We start from the raw sequence: 14,236 nt of genomic DNA, 5'->3' as shown, positions 1-14,236 counted from the left end.
ACCTATCTCAGTCTGCTTTCTGTTGCTATAAGAGAGTAACATAGACTGGGAATATATTTAGCTCCTGGTTCTGGAGACCAGGAAGTCTAAAATCAAGGGGCCACATCCCGTAGGGGCAAGCAAGTGCACATAAAACAAGAAAGCACAAGAAACAGACTCCCTTTACTACCACCCACTCTCACAATAATGAACCCACTCCCATCTTAATGGCATTAATCCACTCATGACTCATTCACTTCTTCAAGGCAGTTCCTCTTAATACTGTCATAATGGCAATTAGGTTTCAACATGAATTTTGGAGAGGATATTCAAATCATAGCACCGCTCAATAAAATTTAAAGAGGCAATGAGAAATAAAAATAAAGTTCTATTTGATTATATTCCCAAAGTTGACTTTGACATGCAACAAAAGCTAGGAATCACTATTGCTATCAGCATAATCCAAAAGTAATTCTTTAAGGGATATTTTTAAGCTATACACCTTTCAACCTATTAATTTCAAATCTAGAAATTATCCTAAGATAACAATTCAGATTGTGTATATTCATCAAAAAGGGTATTAAGTACATCATTGTTATATGGTAAATACTATAACTCAACCCATTCAACACCAATTTAGGCCCCTCACTTTTACCTGCTGTACAGTAAAGGTATAAAAACTAACATTGCCTCTGTTTTCTTTGCAACTAGGACTGGTCCTTTGACACAGTCCTGACCAATGAAAGAAATCCAAAGTCTACAGGTGCTTTCTGCCTTCTTCCTAATTCCTTCAGTAGATGCAGCAAAAATCTTTATCTTCAGCTTTTGAGCAAATGACTAAGACACCTGCAGCAAATTCGTCACTGATATCATGAGCCACTGCATCTGCCAACTAACCCTCTCTTCAGATCTCTTGTGAAATGTTAGATGAGAAAATAAATGCTTTTTGTTTAATACACTGTAGTTGGGTTTTCTGTCACTTAAAGCCAAATGCAATCCTAATCTGTAGGACCCAGACAAGTGTGCATGCATGCACATACACACACATACAACCAATCAAGGGGAGAGGTGATACCAAAAACGTATAGTGATAAAATTGTGTGTGATTTTTATTTTCTTTCTCTTTTTCCATTATCATTTTTACAACTCCCTACAATGAAGATTTATTGCTTTGTTCTATGACAAAAAAAAATTATAAAAATTACCTTTTGATAGGCCCTGCCTACGCTCACTAAAATATAGACATGGTTCATGGCCCTCAAAGAGCTTTTTTGTATGTTCATTGTTCTATGGCTGGTTCAGCATATCCCCACCCTAAATCATATCTATAAAGATGGAACCCAAGTCAGATCAGTTAAAATTCTACTAGGAAAAGCTAAGTATGCAATGGTAAAAGCCAAGTTTATCAGACTGAAAGGGGCAGACTAGTAACATTTGGGGTGAAATGTACAGGCCTAAGAATTAACAAGTGTTAGGGGAGAAAGCAGAGACAAATCAGGGAAGCCAGGTGCACTGGTGCAGGCCTGTAATCCCAGTGGCTCCAGAGACCGAGGCAGGAGGATTTTGAGTTCAAAGCCAGCCTCAGCAAAAGCAAAACACTAAGCAATTCAGTGAGACCCTGTCTCTAAACAAAATACACAATAGGGCTGGGGATGTGTCTCAGTGGTTGAGTGACCCTGAGGTCAATTCCCAGTACAGAAGAAAAAGAAGAAGAAGAAGAAGAAGAGGAAGAGGAAGAGGAAGAAGAGGAAGAGGAAGAGGAAGAAGAGGAAGAAGAGGAAGAAGAGGAAGAGGAAGAAGAGGAAGAAGAGGAAGAAGAGGAAGAAGAAGAAGAGGAAGAGGAAGAAGAAGAAGAGGAAGAAGAAGAAGAAGAAGAAGAAGAAGAAGAAGAAGAAGAAGAAGAAGAAGAAGAAGAAGAAGAAGAAAGCTCCCAAATTAACAAGTTCATTACAACTTCATCAGAGCACACCTGGGATGTAGCCTTCAAATTACATCTAAAAAAACTCCTGCTCTCTGTAATAGGTAGAATCACAGCCCCAGGAGTCCCTTGAGTTTCTCCTTTGCTAGCAAAACAATAAAATTTAATTTTCCTTTTTCTCAAAAAAAATTTTTTTAATTGTGTGGGGTGACATTATATTGTGGTTTTATTTGCATTTCCCAAAGGGTGCTGCTAAGCATTTTTGCATGTTCTGTTAGTCATTAATATGTTTCCTTTTTATCAATGCCCAGGTTCCCTGTCCTTTTTAAATTAGGTTATTTGTTTTCTTGTTATTGACTCATTCCATTCCTCCTATATTTTGTTCCTTGTATCTGATTATGGTTTGTAAATATTTTCTCCCCTTCTGTGAGTTGTTTCCTTTGTTGTACAAAATCTCTTTTAGTTTGATGCCATCCACATCTGCCTATGTTTTGCCTTTGCTACCTGTGTTTTGGGGTCATATCTACAAAAACACTGGCCCAGACAAACACACTAGCATTTTATTTATAATAACTCAATTAATGCTTTTAATACCTGTTTTATGTAAGTACTGTTGATATGCTCATCACCTCTGTGTTTCTGTCTACTCAAAGGTCTTGCTTCTTCATGACATTGACTTTGTATGGGATAATGTCTACTTTTCCTCCCATCACTAACTAACCCATTCTCTTTTCACCTGCTATGGGCTGATTTGGGTCTCCCCAAAATTCACATGTTGAGGTCCTGACCCCTATACCTCAGAATGTGACTGTTTTTTGGAGATAAGATGCTTAAAATGGTAATTTGATTAAAATATACCCAATTAGGGAGAAAAGTGCTAATCCGACCGGTGTCTTTCTAAGAGGAAATTAAGATACAGATCCACACAGAAGGAGACCACATGAAAACAGAGATAAGATAGTCAGCTATAAGCCAGAGAAAGAGAGAGAGGGAAGGGGAGAGAGAGGGAGAGAGAGAGAGAGAGAGAGAGAGAGAGAGAGAGAGAGAGAGAGACCCCTCAGAAGTCCACATATCTCACATCTTGATCTTGGACTTCTAGCTTCCAAAACTGTGAGAGAATAGATTTCTATTGTTTAAACCATTTAGTCTCAGGTATTTGTATTGCAGCTCTCACAAACTAATACAGCATCTCATACTCAAAAAATTCCAATGAGACAGAATCCGATGGGTCCAAGTTCATGAACATGGTTTCCGTTGAATGAAGCTCTCAGACCAGGCTACCCTGTCATCTGACCTAGAGGTGGACTTTTTATCAGATGCCCTCCCCTTGGCCAATCAGCTTTGTTCCTCACAAGAAGGAATGGGGAAGGACTCATGTTATCACAATGGCAATTAATATTTAAGAAACTACCCTTGCCAGAATGTAGAGACCTATAACACTTTAGATTCCTAGGAGGCTGAGAACTTGGCAAGCCTACTGATGTTATACCTGTATTTAGAGTTTCTAAGGACTAAGGCAGAGCTATTAAAAATACACCAGGGTACAGACTCCAAGAAATGTCATCTCCCGACACTTGAACTACTGCTCTATGCCCCTAGACTGTGCCTGGTAGGCATTCAAATAACATATGTTAAATCCATTTAACATGGGTGTTGAAATCCAACAACTGGAGACCTTCCTAAGAGAGACAGTCCCAAACAGCAGTAGCCCTGGACTAGAGATATCAACACACCAAGAAACATGCCTGAGGAATGTTTTTTACCCTTAACAGATTCTTCACAATTCTCTTTGGACATGGAATGAGAAAACCTTGGAGGGGATTTCTGGTAAGGCTTACAGAGACTGGAGCTCCCCCTAGAGGTCAAGATGAAGTAGTCTCCAAAATGTAGCACTGGCTCTTAAGGCAAATACCCTTTTTAAGGGAAAAACAAAAACAAAAACAAAACTTTTTAATGTTTTTAAGATACAAGATCACCAGAAAAATCTCACAAAATGATAGATTTAACAACTCTCCTTGGATTACACAGTCATACAGCAAATATTATGTTTCTACTACATACCAAGCACAGTGTGAGTTATAGAGTATTCTGATATTGAAGTTGCTTTAAAAAAAAAAGTCAGTCTTATGATATACACAATGTATTTCAGTGATTTTATGTATATTTTGCATTATTACATTTTTATGCGATTTTAGAATTAAATTTAAATTCAAAAGGCTGCTAGTTCTGCCACCAAGAATTCCTAAATAAAGTCAACGTCTCTAATAATCAAGACCATATAAAAGATTTTTGAGTTTTGTTTTTTAAATCTTTAATACATACATGTTTAAGTTCTTTACAATCTACTTTTCAAAGTATCTTGAGAAGAAAGTGAATTTTTGTGTGTTTTCTGGAACACAATCCCTACAAGAAAAGCAAATGCATTTATCATATTACTCCTCAAAATTATCCCAATTTCCTATTAATTTTATCTGAAAACTAAAACCAGGTGAAGGAAATGAAAAAGATGGACAGTGACAGATGAAGTTACATTGTAAAGTTCTGTATTTGGGTTTTGGATATTGTCTTAGTCCATTCCTGCTGCCATATTGAAATGTCACAAACACTGTGTGGCTTATAAACAATAGACATTGGTGGGAAGCAGGTACTGGAGATTGAATCCTGAGCCACGTTTATGTTAAGACAAGGTCTCATTAAGTTGCTGAGGCTAGCCTAGAACTTGCAATCCTCCTATCTCAATCTCTCAAATTATTAGGACTATGGGCGTGGGCCACCATGTCTGATTTAGATGCCTAACAGTTCTGGAGGCTGGGAGCCCACAATCAAGATACCAGAAACTTTAATGTCTAATGAGTGCTCATTTCCTGATTCCTAGGTGGAACTTCTAGCTGTGTCCTTACATAGAGGAAGAAGCTTTCTGGACCTTGTAAAAAGACTCTGCCCTCATAATCCAACTGGCTCCCAATGAACCAGCCTCTGAATACCATCACTTTATGGTTAGGATTCAACATAAGAGTTTAGGGAATGGGAGTGAGACAGAAATATGCAGTCCTTAATAGCACTGTATTCATATGACAATGACAATAAAAGGCTAGATGATCACACTGAGAACTGGCAGTGAGTCCTACCACAGTTTATAGAAATGCTGGTGGGAGTGATAAGAGCATTTGATAAGATATAAAGAGACAGTGAATCCCTTTACTGCAATTGCAATCAAAAGAATCAAAGTATAGCTTATCCCAGACAAATGCAGTATCTCTAAATTGGGCAGACTCCAGAAAGTGATATTCCTTTAGGATGCCTGTCTGTCCTTCTCAAACACCAGCCCACTGTGTACACACATACACGGGATGGGACTTTTCCACAGGATCCTGTGTATGTGTGTACACAGTGGATTTTACGCTGCATTGAGAGTGAGGACTCTACTCCCTGAAGTCCCTTCAGGACCTACAAAAGCCCATAAGTAAGCTCTCAGTAAACGCTTGCTTAATGAGTGAATATGGACATCTTCCTCAGACAATTTCAGATCCTGGCCCAGATTCTGTCCTTCAAATACTTCAATTTGGATTCTGGAGAAAACAGATTTAGGAGCCATCAGCCCTGGCTTGGTACAGTAACTCTGAGGTTAGGAGCATCATTGGAGGCAGGAAGAAGGGGCCTGGGCAAGCTGAGAAGAGGCACCTGGCCATCTGGACAGGGGAGAAATGTAGTAAATACCAGAGAACATTTAGGGAGAAAGACTTGGGGCAGGAATGAGTAACTGCCTTGGATCTGTACTTCCAATTCCCAATTCCTGGTTTTCATGAGGCCCAGCTTCTCTATCCTCCTTGGGATTCGGGGAGACACTTGAGTGTACTTCTAGTAGAATCTTCTCTTTGTCTATGTCACTTTGAACTGATTTCAGTCTACACAATAGTCCCTAAGACAGGAATATGCCAAGATGTTCAAAGAAAGATGAAACTGTTTGAAGGTGATTCAAAGCTTGGAATATTTAAGAACATTCAACTGAAATATCACCATGATGTGGATGCCCACGACTAATTTACATAATGAGGTAAGAGTTTACTTAGACTCATCCCCTAAGAATCATTTCTGTCTTTCTAAAGAGTTCAGAAAGCTTTCAGAGATTTTTGAAGAGCTCTTCCTCCTCCATGCTTTAACCCTCTGTATACTAAAGGTGAATTTTGGGGTAAAAAAAACAGTTTCTCACAAAAGTGAAGGGCAATGTTTAGAAACTTTCCATTAATTAAAACAATTTAAGTTTTTATTCAGGAAACTGAATAACTGTTTATAGAATATATATGGTTTTCTAATGAGAGCAGTTATTCTCAGAGTTATTTTGCTAGAATCCTCATAAATTCACAATAATTTAATCTCTCTCTTCTTTATAGGCATGGGACAATAAGCTGATGGTCTCTGTGACTGTAATTTGGCATACTTTGGAAATCTTGGTCTTCCCCCAAAATTTGCTTCATATGCAGCCCTTCCCATTTTGGCTGATGGCCAACAATATCCTTCCAAATGTTCATGTCAAAAACCTGAGTCATCCTTAGTTCTTTTATTTTTACCCAGTTGTAGACTGCATTGTGCTTCCAAAAATGATTATAGAAGTCCTAGCTCTGAGAACCTCGGAATGTGACATCATGAGTGCTCCTTGATTTATTATGGGGTCATGTCTTGATAAACCCACTGTAAGCTGAGAATGTTTTAAGTGGAAAGTGCATTGAACACACCAACCTGTGGGGACAGCACAACTTAGCAGTGTGGCTCACCATAGGGTGTGGGCCATTCACCCTCATGACTGCCTGGCTGACTTGGGAGCTCCAGCTGGGGGCTGTGGCCCAGTATCACAAGCAGAGTCGTACCACATATCACCAGCCCAGGAAAAGGTCAAAATTCAAACTACAGTATCTACTGGATGCTTATCACTTCACACCATCATAAAATTAAAAAATATAACTCGCGTCATCTGTTAAGTCAAGGACCATCTGAGTTCGACTCAGATGTGACTGGTGTCCTTATAAGAAGAAGAGAGACACGCCGACTGACATGAGGGGAGAGGGCCTGCGTGCCTTGGAGGCAGAGGTGGGATGCTGCACTGGAGCCCAAGGAGCACTGGGGATTGCCAGCAGCCCCAGAGAGCAGGAGGACAAGGAAGCACCCACAGGGAGCCCCACCCCATCAACACCTTGCACAACTCCAGGACTGTGAGATGATGGATTTCCACGACTTCAACCACCCCCTTTGTCTTTTATGGCATATCTAGGAAACTGAAGCCACCCTGCATCCAGTTATGAGAGGTGTAATCCAATCCTGTTGGCTCTACCTTCAGCACATGTCCAGGTTTAGACGCCTCCTTACCAGCTTCCTGACTCGTCTCCTTACATCCACTTTTGTCCCAGCTGGAGTCTATTCTGGACATGGAAGCTCAGGTGATACTTCTAACACCTGAACAGATCACGTCACCTTCTGCTCTGACTGCAGTGACTGTCCATCTCATTCTGAGTAAAATCCAGAGTCCTCACAACATGCCTTCCCTAAGCCTTCACTCCACCCTGTGGACATCCCCTTCCACCTACTCCCCTTCTGCCTAGAGTCCCTTCCCCTCTCTCCCTCTGCTCTCCTTTAGTTGACCTTCCTGCAGTTCATTAGTCAAGTCTTGCAGTCTCCCACCACTGGCTGTTTGCTCTGCTTAGAAAACCCTGGCCCTAGATATCCAGAAATTTTGCTCTGTCACTTCCTTCAAATCTCTCCTCAAATGGCATCCTCTTAGAGCAGCCCACTCAGATGACCCCACTTAATATTATAAGCTCTTGCACCCAGTCTGTTACCTATCCCCGTCTATTTACGTTTTCTTCGTGTATTGCCTCCTTGTAATTATATAACTTATTATTAATATGTTCATTGTTCATCATCACTCTTGCTCTCCCCAAAAGAATTTAACTCCCCTAACCATCTTTATATATTTTGTCTCTAAGAATCCCAAGTATGTGTACAGTAGCTGCTCAATAAATATTTGTTGGATGGATGAACACTACAAGATGACATCAGTCACAGGTCCCTGTCAGTTCTGAACTGACCTAGTTGGGCAAGCCAGAGCCTGCTGCAAAGACTGATTATGTACGTCTCTTCCCAGGTCCTCAAGGAGTGAGATCACATTGGTAGTTTGGAATAAGCCATGATGAGAGTATCTACACTACAGAATGGCAAACCCAACGGAGATGGAATGGGAATAGGAAAGACAGTACAATGAATTGGACATAACTTTCCTGGGTTCATGTATGAATACACGACCAGTGAAACTCCACATCATGTTCAACCACAAGAATGGGATCCTAATTAGAATAAGTTATACTCTGTGTATGTATAATATGCCAAAATACACTCTACTGTCAAGTATGTCTAAAAAGAACAAATAAAAAATATGAAAATTAAAATTTTAAAAAAAGAATGGCAACTCCTACAAATCAGGGATTTTTTTTTTCAGGAGAGGTATTAAAACTTTATCAAAATGCCACCTTTATCAAACTAGAGCACATGGTCGCCCTAATTAAGGTCAAAAGTATTTTTTAAAAAATCTTAAGTTTTATACAACAGACACTGCCTACCAAGGTCAAAAGTATTTTTTTAAAAATCTTAAGTTTTATACAACAGACACTAGTATTGCTGTATGTATATATGTGGCTGTATAACCAATGTGATCCTGCAATCTGTACACGTGGAAAAATGAGAATTCATACCCCATTGAATCAAATGTGTGATGTCAAGATCATTGTATTGTCTTGAGCAAATAATAAAAAATAAAAATTAAAAAAAAATCTTAAGTTTTAACTGTGAAGCCAATGAAGAAATCATAAATTAGTTCCCTTAGCTTAGTTTGTTCCTCAGAAGCTAAAAATATTGCCAAAAATTAATTTCATGCTCTTATCAGGTTCATATGACAGTGCTTACCTGTTATGATCACTGCCAAGAAGATCAGAGATTAAACATTGTCATGATTGAGCAGTGTATTACAATCTACTATTGAATATTTATTGAAATTACAAATAGTTGAGGGAAGTTTTTCACTGAAATAATCTCTCGTATTCACTCTGTGGCTAAAATTAACAATACAATCATTAAAATTAGACTTCATTTTAATTGAACAAATGCTAGACAAGGTCCAAGCACTGTGATAAGAAATAATGAGGAAAGAGTTAAAAAAAAACAGGACTGGCTCTTACTCAAGGTGCTCACCATCTAGTGAGAAAGTGATACTGATGATATTATGTGCTAGGAACTAAAAAAGACATATACAGAGAAAATGTATGTGTTCAAGATACAAAGGCATACAAATACTCAAGATGATTTACTTATGCAATTTTTGCTATTTTTGTTGATTATCAATATAATATAGAAAAACAGAAGCCTGGTGATGACAATATGAACACAAGGCAAGTGGTCATGGAATCCTGTGTTGGCCCCATCCCCAGGTTAACATTCTGTATCTTCTGGGTGGCCATGAACAATAGAGAGAAAGGCCGGGGAAAGCCATGAAATAAAACACACATCCAGCCATTTCTGGCAGCAAAGAGGCAGAGGATGGATGCTCACTGCCCCCGCTTTATGCTCCAATAATAGATGGAAGAAATAAGCATCAGATAACCAGGAGGTTCCTGGAAGTCCCAACCAGATGCAGGACTGAGAATTAGGGTGACCATGTGCTCTAGTTTGCTTGGGACAGTACCAGTTTGTGCCTTTCACGCTGGTATTTGTCTAGTATTGAGTTTGCTCCAGAAAATAAAGGGAACACATTTAGGTGATAAATAACTGTTCTGAGATATCGAGACAGAGCAGACATCGGCCATGCGGTGGCGCCAAATGCAAGAGCACCCAGGGATTCCAGACCTGGTCATTAGTTCTGCAATAACATGGCTCCGTATTTCATACCATTTCATAACAATCCAAAACTCTACCTATTGTGGAGATTTGGAACATGCAATGGACATAAATTTTTGTAATTTTTTTTTTTTTTTACTGCGCAGTCTTTTTTTTTTTACTATTCCCCCGATAATACTTCTTCTCTATAAGAAATATGTTCACAACTTCCCATTCTGACAGCCTCAGAACAGCATCTCACAGAGACTTGGCCAGTGTCCCCATCACTGGGCCTTTTCCCTCCAAGCCTAAAAATGTTGGGCCATTTATTCTCTCACAACCCTGCCTGAGAGTGAAATTGGGAAGAGGACATATGCAGGACAGAAGGGTGTGGAGAAGTGACAGTGTGATGGGTGACATCACATAAGTGAGCTGCAGCCAGCCACCGACACAGCTTCTAAATCAGATTTTAAAAGACTGATCCTTCTCCAACTTTCTGTGTCTTCCTCAAACCTTATCATGAAGTCTAATTTTAATGATTGTATTATTAATTTTAGCCACAGAGTGAATACGAGGGATTATTTTAGTGAAAAATTTACCCCGATTATTTGTAATTTCAATAAATATTCAATAGTAGATTGTAGATTGAATAGTAGATTGCAGATGAAGATGTCATCTACCATCTCTCTCAAAGTTATCCACTCCCCCCATTGTCATTTCAGGATACCATCGCCTCTCACTTGGAATTTTGCAGCCGTCTCCTTAGTGGGATAAGCATCTCCATTGTCCACCCCACTCTTACCCCACTCTTCCTTCCACACTCCCTAGAATTACTAATGTGACTTATTCAAAGTGCACATATTTTGGCTCTACTTTCTAGAATGGCTCTTCACTGCCATCGGGATGGGGCAGGTCCCACCCAGAAACAACACTCATCCTGTATCCTCCACTCCCCCGATAGCTCATTCTTGGAGCCCTTATCTCCTCCACCCAGGTAGTTCTTTGAGTAAGCCAAGGTGGTAATGAAAGCAAAGAACTGCATCTTAAGTCTGTGAAAGAGAGGTTATTACTCTTTTACCAGAACAGAACAATTACTCTCAAAGAATTTCCTCATATCATTTCCATGGTTCCAGGATATGTCATTTTGCATTATGAAAACAATTTCTTCTAGCCCTTCGCTGTCCAGTGGACTGTAACTTGTCTGAGTCAGTATCAGATGATGCTGAGAGACAGGCATTCTCCCAAAGAGGCTTATATGTTTCATATTGTGCAATTGCAGAGATTAGTCTAAAATGCAAAATGTGAAAGTAATTAATTCTTTGAAGCTAGATTTAATTCTATGCTGTATATAAATCTTTGTGGAAATAACTCACTCACTCCACTGTTTTCTTTTAAAGAATTTTTAAAAAAAGTTTCATCCATAAATTTAAACCTAAATCACTTTTCCCTCCTGAGCTTTCTTAAATTTGTATAACTTTGGAGGGGTGGGGGAAAGTGGTGGCAGATAAAAAAAAATTAAGCAGAGGATTTTGTCAGGTTTATTGAGGTAAATTATTCACCCACTTTAGGTGAGTAATTCCATGAAATTTGGCAACATATGCAGTTCTGTAACCACCACCATAATCAAGATAAACAGCATTTCCATCACCTCAAAATGTTTCCTTGTGCCCTTTAATAATCTGTCTGCTCTCATGGCTCCCAGCCTGCAGCAGCCACAGACCTATTCTCTGTCCCTGTGGTTTTGCTCTTTCCAGAATGTCATCTAAATAAAATCACACAGTTTGTAGCTTTTGCTTCTGGCTTCTTTCCAATAGCACAATTCTTTAGAGATTCACCCATTTTTGCCATATGTATCAGTAATTAATTTATCTTTGTGAACCTGTTGTACTTCATTGCAAGAATATGCAATGAATATGTATGCAGCAGTTGCTTCTGGATTTTAATGATTATGAGTAAAAGCTGATATAAACAAATTTTTGTGTGGACATGTATCTGTATATCTCTTGAATAAACACCTAGGAATGGGATCACTGGATATTAATAAGTGAATGTTTAGCTTTATGACTATTTTCCAAAGTACCAGTACCATTTTGCATTACTGTCAACAACTTCTGAAACCTCCACTTGCTTCTCTTCTTGGCCAACATTTTTTTTTTAAATTTGGGCATTTTAAGTGGTATATGGTGGTACCCCATTGTGATTCTCAATTTTATTAATTCTAATTCTAATTTAGTTAATTGTCGGCTGAAGGCAATGCATTAAGTCTAGAAGTACAGACCGAATACTTTTTTTAGAAAAATGTTTCCCAGTCATAAATGTTGGACCTGATATAAGCACTTATAACAAATTCAAATCACTGAATTTGTATAAGTATTTTTCTTATGATCTTATTATTGCTAAGGACTATTCTTTTATCTCACACAAAAAAATAGCAACTAGTGTTTTATAGTACATACATTAAAATAAGAGCAACATGTATTTACTGAACCCATACTCTGGGCTAAGTGAGCTGTCCTAGTTGTTACTTGTTCCCAATATCTATCCTTCCCTTCTTGGTAAAAGTTTCCCTGATCACCTGACTACATGACTAACTGGGATAAAGATTACATTTTCAGTCTCCCCTGCAACAAAGCATGTCCTTGTGATGTGGAAGTGACATGTCACAATTTCTAGGAGCCTTCTGTAAGGACATTTGACATGCACCATCTGTCCCCTTCCTACTTTGTTCCTTCCTCCTACCTAATGGCTAGAGCTGAAGATGTCATGTCAGTCCATGAGTGAACTTTGACAATGTGGTCAAGCACAGAAGAGCAGTAAGCCAGAAGCAGCCTTCAGGGTGCAGGGTGCACACCTGTAATCCCAGCAATTTGGGAGGCTGAAGCAGGAGGATTGCAAGTTTGAGGCCAGTTTGGGCAACTTAGTGAGACCTTGTCTCAAAAATAAATAAAAAGAGCTGGGGACTCAAGTTCAATGGTAGAGCACCCTGAGTTCGATCTCCAGTACCAAAAAAAAAAAAGACCCCCTCACTCCAGAAGCCATTCCAGTCAAACCAAAACCTTCAGTGGGATCCACAGTGCTCAGCTACCACAACCTGAGAACTCTGCAGTACAGCTCTGCTCAGATGAGCAAGTAGCTGACAGTAATAAAGGATTATCATCTAAGCCAATGAGTTTGGGGATGGTGTGTTATTTAGGTGTCTAATTGGTGTATCTGTTTGAGCTACTGTCTTTTGGCTCTCTATTATTCAGAACTGAACCAAATCCTAATTAATACAGATACAAAGGAGCACAATACAAAGCCTAAGCCCTCTAGAAGTATGTAATAAAAATGGGAAAATTGGAGCCAAGTTAATTTAATTAGGAAAGAAAAGTCTTTTTAAAAGTTTGCTGTAACAACTTGATAAATCTATAGAAAAAATGAAATTTGAACTCTAACTCACTCATTAGGCAGAAATTAATTTGAGATAGATCATAGACTTAAACATAAACCTCAGAAACATAAAGGTTTTATTTCCATTTTAATTACACTGAATGCCCATAATATGCTGCTTTAATAAAAATAATTCCCACAATTGACTAAATATCTATGTGTCAGACACCAAAAAGCATTTTTACATACATTATTATATTTCATCCTCAAAACAACTCCATAATATAGGTGTTTGTAGAAAAGAGCTCTTTGGCTTAACATTCTTTTTCCTTTTTTTTTTTTTTTTGGTAAGGTTATCTGAGTTTCCTTAGATGACTTGGCCTCTCCTTCATGTCTAATCCTTTTGGTTTGCCAGGGTGGCCTCAGACTCTGGGTCTACCATCACACACTTGATCTAAACCTGGGCACGTGGAATCACAGTGATGTCCCACATTCCTGTTGCTGCCCCTCTTCTCTTCAAGTAATCCCTTTGCTTAAATTTTTTATTGGTATATAATAATTATACATAGTAGTGGAATTTATTGTGACATATCTTCACATGTGTGTAACATGACTTTAGTATGTGCTAATGAACACAGATGGTTCCTAAACTTTAGCATGCATAAGAATCACCTGAAAAGCATGCTAAAACAGAGGTTCCCAGGAACGGTGGAACATAGCACATGCCTATCTTCCTAGCTACTCAGGAGGTTGAGGTGGAAGGGATCACTTGAGCCTACAGACCAGCCTGGGCTACATAGCAACATCTTTATTTAAAAAAAAAGTCAATGATAACATAAATAATATAGAGGTTTCTGGACCCCATCTCAGAGATTATGACTAGTTCTTCTGCAATAGGGTTCATCACTTCACATTTCTAAAAAGCTCTCAAATGATGCTGACAGGTGCTGGTCCTAGTTGCTAGGAGCTTCTTAAAGATGTGGATTCATAGGTCCTCCTCCACACTTCTAAATAAGGCTCTCTGAAGACACAGAAATCTGAGATTTTTTTTTCATACCAGGATTGAACCCAGGGGTGCTTAACCACTGAGTCACATCCCAGCCCTTTTTATTT

Source organism: Callospermophilus lateralis, unplaced genomic scaffold (assembly GCF_048772815.1).
Source record: "Callospermophilus lateralis isolate mCalLat2 unplaced genomic scaffold, mCalLat2.hap1 Scaffold_63, whole genome shotgun sequence".
NCBI lineage: Eukaryota > Metazoa > Chordata > Mammalia > Rodentia > Sciuridae > Callospermophilus > Callospermophilus lateralis.
Note: the sequence above shows the minus strand (reverse complement) of the source record.